This window comes from Salvelinus sp. IW2-2015, unplaced genomic scaffold (genome assembly GCF_002910315.2).
Source record: "Salvelinus sp. IW2-2015 unplaced genomic scaffold, ASM291031v2 Un_scaffold1765, whole genome shotgun sequence".
In the NCBI taxonomy this organism is placed as follows: Eukaryota; Metazoa; Chordata; class Actinopteri; order Salmoniformes; family Salmonidae; genus Salvelinus; species Salvelinus sp. IW2-2015.
The window spans coordinates 156455-164993 of NW_019943143.1; the positions used below are offsets into that span (position 1 = coordinate 156455).

Sequence of the window (8539 nt, forward strand, 5' to 3'; positions counted from 1 at the left end):
ACCATTCAGTCACGTGAATTTCAGCAGGTTGACTTGCCTATAGTATTTCTGCTCTGTACCTTTCTGCTTCTTTGATTCACCAAGACTCATACCTGCTGTAAATGGGCAAAACAAATATTAGCTGCAGCAGGTCAACACTTAAAGAGTTGCAGTCAGTTTCAGAATGGGTTTCAAGAAATAACTTAGTCGTAAATATTTCAAGAACTTAAAGCATTGTATTTGAGACAAATCAATCACTGAACCCTAAACCTCAACTAAATATTGTAATGAATTATGTGGAAATTGAACTGCTTGGAGTAACCCTGGATTGTAAACTGTTTTGATCAAAACATATTGATGCAACAGTAGCTAAGATCAGGAGAGGTCTGTCCATAATAAAGCGTTGCCCTGCCTTCTTAATTAACAACAATATCAACAAGGCAGGTCCAACAGGCCCTGCCTTTGTCGCAGCTGGACTACTGCCCAACCGTGTGGTCAGATGCCACAAAGAGGGACTTGGGGAAATTACAACTGGCCCAGAACAMGGCAGCACGGCTGGCCCTTAAATGTACATGTAGATCTAACATTAATAATATGCATGTCAYTCTCTCATGGCTCAATGTAGAAGAGAGATTGACTTCATCACTACTTGTTTTTGTAAGAAGTATTGACATGTTGAATTWACCATGCTGTGTGTTTAAACCACTAGCACATAGCTCGGACACCCATGCATACCCCACAAGACATACRACCAGAGGTGCTCTTCACAGTCCCCAAATCCATAAGACTACGAGAGGCACACAGTACTACATGGAGCCATGGATACATGGAACACTATTCCAAATCAAGTAATTCACCCAAGCAGTAAAATCTGATTTTTAAAAAACTGATAAAAATACACCTTGTGAAACAGTGACGACTGTGAAGAATTATACACACAGGTACAAACACACACATACAAACACACATAACATGCACACTATTCAAACACGTACACCTGGATTGTGTGTTGTAGAGTAGTGGCTGGAGGGCACACACTTAATATATTGTAAAATCTATTTTAATGTTTAAAAATTGTATAATGCATTTTACTGCCTTAATTMTTGCTGGACCCCAGGAAGAGTAGATGCTGTCTTGGCAGCAGCTAATGGGGATCCATAATAAATACAAATACACATACAATACTGTAGAGTCCAAAGATGTTATTAACTGTCATGTCTGAAGGTGAACAGGCATGTTTCACTACCAGGTAGTTGTCACAATACACTTTGTCCATTACATTTCCACACAATTGCAAATAAATAGTTAAAGACAGTGRTATGAGGAATTTTTGCAAAACCATATTACACAAATACACACCCTGTTGGGTGTTAAGATGATGTTATACGGTTGTGGATAACATAAAGCAAGGTACCTGTTCTAGGACATGACTGCTAAATTGCAGAATTCCATAGATTCATATGTGTACATGCAAAAGATCTGTAGGTAACAGTACACAGTGGAAACTGAATGGGCATCTGAAACCACATGAGTCATGAGAGCAGTGCTACCATATAACTCATTCACAAACAAGAAACAGATAGACTACATGGCCAAAAGTATGTGGACACCTGCTCATCAAACATCTCATTCAAAAAATCATGGGCATTAACATGGAATTGGTCCTTTGCTGCTATAACAGCCTCCACTRTTCAGGGAAGGCTTTCCACTAGACGTTGGAACATTTATTCAGGGACTTGCTTCCACTCAGCCACAAGACAATTTGTAAGGTTGGGTACTGCTGTTGGGGTTGAGGGGTAGGGGGGAAAAATGCATGTAATCTATGCACTTAAATAGCGACTATTTTCATGTGGTTAATTTTCAGTCCAGCCAGGTAGGCTATACTCCTGTTTTAAAATGAAGCAATGTGCTTAATATTAGGAAAGTTGAGAAATAAATATAGTAGGCCTATCSTATYGAWAGCTYATGGGATCCTCTTTTGACTAGATGCCATCAAAACTGTTTTCTCACGCACTTGCATAGCCTACAGAAATGTTGCTCAACATGAGCTCATGGSCTCTCATGAAGTGTTTGATTTGATTTTTGATTACATTTGCATTGATGTCAGAGTGATTAGAGGGACAATASAGTGCTGAGTACCAGGCAGTTAGAACGTTTGGTAGGCTACTAATGACCATCAGCAGCATCCGAGCTTGGAGAAGCCCAGTTACCGTGACTAAACAGTCACGTGGAATATGACTGCGGTCATGACTCGTGACCACCGGTGTGGTGGTAATATGGTCACATAACAGCCCGTATCAAGACTTTCACTCTCAGGTCACAGGTCAACATAGTATGATCAACAATGTGTTTGTAGTATTTTTCCAGCACAGTCAACTTSTTGTTAGGCCCAGTTTGATATTGTTGCATCATTCACATCAGACCGGTCTGAAGGGAGGCCATTAAGCCTAATGCCACTCTCCACCTTCCTGGGACTAACCCTTTAATTGGTGTAACGAGAGACAAGAGACCGTGACCAAGGGCTACCRCTGTMGTTGTTTCAGCCTCTATGATCTCACAGGTAGGTGTTMSTAAATTGTTTTCAATGGAATTGAGAGAAACAGTGGAGTTATCTAAAGACTGATGGCCAAAGACAGTAAACATGTTTTCTTGCTGAACAGCTTCTAAATGCATTCAAGTCGCTACTTAACATCCCAATGTCTCTGCGTTTCTATGTGGTATGCACTTTTATATTATATCTCAAATACACAATATTACATATCATTTTTAAACCTTGCCTTGAAGAAATGTCCACATAAATACTGTACGGTGGGAGAATYTTACCCCTTTCAAACCACTGAAACCCCAAAGGAGTGCTCTTTAATGACTGCAATTTCCAGCAAGACCAAAACAAGTGGCATCTGTCAAGTTGCAGGCATAAGGGTATTGTGTTTCCGTCATCCCTAAGTCTAATATTAGTCAGGCCTGTGTACAAGAGGTCTAGGATCTTAATATGATCACCCTGTTGTTGCAGGACATTTCCTACACAGAAGGAAATGCAAACGTGTAGTGTATGAGGTTTAAAAGGCTTCTAAAGTTTGTAATTACCCCTGYCATTTCAGACTTAATTTTCCTAAAATTGTATCAACCCGTACAAAAATGTCCATTAATTATATTCTGCACATATCCTGTTACTGGATTATTTTCCTTCTGTGAGAAAGTGGTCAAATTAAGGTCCCGTGTGTTCAAGCAAAAAAAATATTATATGCAAAGGTTTCAAGTTAATTAGAAGTATTAACTTGTAAACTTCTTTTACACGTGAAAGGGTTGTGCCAATCAAGAGGTCAGCTGCCATGACTCCTGTGAACAGTWCACTAGGGGTAGATAGATGATACGGACCACTTCGATATCAACTCTGTGAAGGTTATGGTACTTTGTACAAACATTTTGTATTTCACACTCCGAAAATATTTTGCAATTTAAATGTTTTTCATTAAATGAAATGAAATCGTTCGTTCATGCAAAAAAATGGTGTCTAAAGTCTAGCTCTCCTCTGACTGACTTCCTGGAGCTGAACAGGTATAAAATATCAAAATTGCACATATGAGCTAAGCTTTGCTGAGATCTGTGCATTCTGCTGAAAGCCTTTAGAGACAAAGAAAATGTAACCCTTGTGGTCCAAATGCCAATTACAGATGTCAGATCTTAATTTGACCCGTTTTTGCCACAGGAGTAAATAATACTGCATCAGGAGGATTTGGATGTCTAAAGAATATATAGAATTGCCGCCAGGGGCAGCTGGAAGCGGTGATTGTATGCAATACAGTACAGTAGCTTACCTACTAGCTACAGTTGAAGTCGGAAGTTTACACACACCTTAGCCAAATACATTTAAACTCAGTTGTTCACAATTCCTGACATTTAATCCTAGTAACAACTCCCTGTTTTAGGTGAGTTAGAGATCACCACTTTATTTTAAGAATGTGAAATGTCAGAATAATAGCAGAGAGAATGATTTATTTCAGCTTTTCTTTCTTTCATCACATTCCAGTGGGTCAGAAGTTTACATACACTCAATTAGTATTTGTAGCATTGACTTTAATTGTTTCACTTGGGTCAAACGTTTCAGGTAGCCTTCCACAAGCTTCCACAATAAGTTGGGTGAATTTTGGCCATTCCTCCTGACAGAGCTGGTGTAACTGAGTCAGGTTTGTAGGCCTTGCTTACACACACTTTTTCAGTTCTGCCCACAAATGTTCTATAGGATTGAGGTCAAGGCTTTGTGATAGCCACTCCAATACCTTGACTTTGTTATGTTAAGCCATTTTGCCACAACTTTGGAAGTATGCTTGGGGTCATTGTCCATTTGGAAGACCCATTTGTGACACGCTTTACTTCCTGACTGATGTCTTGAGATGTTGCTTCAATATATCCACATCATTTTCTTCCTCATGATGCCATCTATTTTGTGAAGTGCACCAGTCCCTCTGCAGTCAAGCACCCCCACAACATGATGCTGCCACCCCCGTGCTTCACGGTTGGGATGGTGTTCTTCGGCTTGCAAGCCTCCCCCTTTTTCCCCCAAATATAACGATGGTCATTATTGCCCAACAGTTCTATTTTAGTTTCATCAGACCAGAGGACATTTCTCCAAAAAGTACGATCTTTGTCCCCATGTGCAGTTGCAAACCGTAGTCTGGCTTTTTTATAGCAGTTTTGGAGCAGTGGCTTCTTCCTTGCTGAGCAGCCATTCAGGTTATGTCGATATAGGACTCGTTTTACTGTGGCTATAGATACTTTTGTACCTGTTTCCTCCAGCATCTTCACAAGGTTGGAGGCAGGTAGTGTAGGAGTTATTGCTACATATAGAAGCAGATATCACACTATTAAACAATAGACAAGTGTACATAAAAAAATAGGAGGAGAAGGCAGACATGAGTGAATGGATACAGGCTGGTAAATACAGGAAACCAAAGATTAGCAGATGGCCAAAGCCATACGTGCCTTAAAGTGCATTTATGGAAATAGCAGGACACCATTATGAAGATAACATAGAGAGGAAAGGCCATAAGTGCTTAGGGTAAGATAGACATATATTAATTTTAGGAGACAAGAGGGTCCTGCCACCATTATAATCTAATCAAGAGCGGATACAGGCGTTATTGGGCGTAAACAAGCAGGAAGCCTGAAATGAAGGATAATAGTGGCAGATGACCTAGGAGAAGTAATGATCTCATGTGTGTGTGTATGTGTATAAAGACAGAGCCAGTGCTCTGGGAAGGTGTGTGATCCGAGGATCATCCCGGCTTGTGATACATTGTATTAAAAGTCTTTATTGATTTTACAAGTTCTTATAAGAGTGTTATATTTCTAAGACGATTATCCACGACATATTTGGCGAGCTTTGCCAGGAGGGACAGGGACTACGGAATGGCGTTCAGGGCTGGTGATAGTTTCTTTGGACAATCTTGCAAACAATGTGGCCACAACTATAAAAAGGTAAGCTTGTTCTTACGTAGTTGAAATGTTTGTATGGATTGCTTCAGAGATCCTGTCTCAGCGGGAAGGGCGCCACGTAGGTCTCTCTATCAAATTTCCTAAAAAGAAACCAGTAAATACTAAAGAACTTTTGAATTCAATGAATTTGCATGTATGTGTAATTTGGGGAATTGTATTAAATATAAATGTATGTACAGGTGCCGGGACTAAGTGAGTATGTGACTGTGACTGTCTGCCCATACGGTCAAAACAGATAATGTAGGTAGAAAATCCTGTAATACCTCTTCGATAAAATTAGTAGAAGGAAAGCTTGGACAGGTTACTTATGAATACGGCTCTAAAAAGAATAGAGAGCTGCATAAAATTTCGTGTCACACACCGCTTGGGTCAAACGTTTCAGTAGCCTTCCACAAGCTTCCCACAATAAGTTGGTGAATTTTGGCCCATTCCTCCGACAGAGCTGGTGTAACTGAGTCAGGTTTGTAGGCCTTGCTCACACACTTTTTCAGTTCTGCCCACAATGTTTCTATAGGATTGAGGTCAAGCTTTTGATAGCACTCCAATACCTTGACTTTGTTTCGTTAAGCCATTTTGCCACAACTTTGGAAGTATGCTTGGGGTCATTGTCATTTGGAAGACCCATTTGGACCAGCTTTAACTTCTGACTGATGTCTTGAGATGTTGCTTCATATATCACATCATTTTCTCTCATGAGCCACTATTTTGAGAGTGCACAGTCCCTCCTGCAGCAAAGCACCCACAACATGTTGCTGCACCCCGTGCTTCACGGTTGGGATGGTGTTCTTCGGCTTGCAAGCCTCCCCCTTTTTCCCCAAATATAACGATGGTCATATTGCCAAACAGTTCTATTTTGTTTCATCAGACCAGAGACATTTCTCAAAAGTACAAAAGTACGTCCCACTGTGCAGTTGCAACCCGTAGTCTGGCTTTTTTATGCGTTTTGGAGCAGTGGCTTCTTCCTTGCTGAGCAGCTTTCAGGTTGTCGAATAGGACTGTTTTACTTGTGATATAGTATTGTACCTGTTCCTCCAGCATCTTCAAAGGTTGGAGGCAGTAGCGCTAATGGTTAGGAGTGTTGGGCCAGTAACTGAAAGGTTGCTAGATCAAATCCCGAGCTGACCAAGGTAAAAATCTGGTTGTTCTGCCCCTGAACAAGGAGTTAACCTGACTTGCCTGGTAAATAAAATTCCTTTGGGATTGAATTGCACCAAAGTATGTTATTCTGACGAGACAAAATGCATCTCTTCTGAGTGGTATGAAGGCTGCAATGGTCCTGGTGTTTATACTCTGCGGTAATATTGCTGTACAAGAAATGTGGTCCTTCTTGTTAACGGCAGCCTTCTCCTCTTCCGTATGTTTGGCCATATTAGGCCAAACATAGAAACAGACAAACTAGACACACATAATAGAATGCCGCAGCCCGCTCACGTCCTGACAACACTAAAACAAGCCAAAACACACAGAACTATGGTCAGGAAAGTGACAGTACCCCTTCCTGAGGTGAGACTCCAATGCCCCCTAAACTCTAGGGGAGGGTCTGGGTTGGGCAATCTGTCGCGGGTTGGCGGCCTGTCGGCGCTGACCGGACCACCTCCACCATCTGTCTTTGTCCCCCTCCTTTAGCCGTCCTTTGAGTGCGGACCCTCGCCCGACCTTGGCTAGGAACCCTCACAAAGGGCCCCATCAGACTGAGGAGACAGCTCCGAACCGAGAGGTAGCTCCGGACCGACAGGTAGCGTCCGGACCGACGAAGGTAGCTCCGGACCGAGAGGTAGCTCCGGCCGAATGCGGGCGGCTCATGACTGCGGGCGGCATCTGGACGGGCGGCTCTGGCGCTCTCTGGCTGCGTCCTGACTGGCTGGAGGCTCGTGACTGGGCTTGCTGCTGGCGGCTCTGGCGGCTCTGACTGGCTGGCGGCTTCTGGCGGCTCCTGACTGGCTGCGGCTCTGGCGCCCGCTGGTGCTTGGCGCTTTGGACGCGGCGGACTCCTGACGGCGCTGGCAGGCGGGCGCTCTGACGGCGTGGGCAGGCGGGCGGCTCTGACGGCGCTGGGCAGGCGGGCGGCTCAGACGGCGTGGGCAGGCGGGCGCGTCAGACGGCGGCTGGGCAGGCGGGCGGCTAGAGGCGCTGGGCATGGCCGGGCGGCTGGCAGACCTGCTGAGGCGCAGTAGGCCTGTGGTGTTGCCGAACCGGTGCCATGTACACAGCCGAGGGATCGGACTGGAGACGCAGCATTATGTTGAGCCAGGCTTCCATGGCACCTGGCTCGATGCCCACTCTAGCCCGGCCGATATCGTGGAGCTGGGATGTACCGCACCGGGCTATACACCGTACGGATTGACACCGTGCGCCTTTTCCGCACAACACGGTGTTCTGCCCGTACTCTCACTCTCACGGCAAGCCCGGAGTTGGCGCAGGTCTCCTACTGACATTGCACACTCCCCTTTAGCCCCCCCCCCCCAATACATTTTGGGTTTCTTCTCGGCTTCCTGCGCGACAGCCGTGTTCTTCTATAACGACGGTTCCCCTTCGCGGCTGCCTTCCGCTCTCCTAGCGCCCTCCACCTGTTCCCATTGGAAGGCGATCCTTACCAGCAGGAATGCTCCTCCATGTGTAGCAACCCTTTCCGGTCCACACCTCTTCCAAGTCCATTCCTCCGGTTCCGCGCTGCTGCTAGCGCCGTTGCTATGCTGCTTGGTCCTGAGATTGGTGGTTCTGTACGGCAGCTTCTCCTCTCGTCTGAAGAAGGAGGTGTAAACAGGATCGAACCAAGGCCGCAGCGTAGCTTGTGCTCAACATGTTTTAATTAAAACGATAAAAGTTGAAACACTTACACGATACAAAGATAACAAAATTGGCAACCGCATACCAGCCCTATCTGTGCAGAGAAAACACAGAGACAGGAAACCCCCAACACAAATCCAACAGCAAAAAAGCCCACCTATATATGATTTCCATCAGAGACAACACAAACATTGCCCTCTGATTGAGAGACCATATTAGGCGCAAACATAGAAACAGACAAACTAGACACGCAACATAGAATGGCCCACCAGCTCAC

At 44.3% G+C, this 8539-nt stretch overlaps 1 pseudogene; it reads right to left on the reverse strand.

Moving 5' to 3' along the window:
* Window positions 1-7274: 7274 nt before the first annotated feature.
* The window catches only part of LOC112071909 (olfactory receptor 11A1-like), a 6033-nt pseudogene continuing 4768 nt past the window's right edge, over window positions 7275-8539 (reverse strand).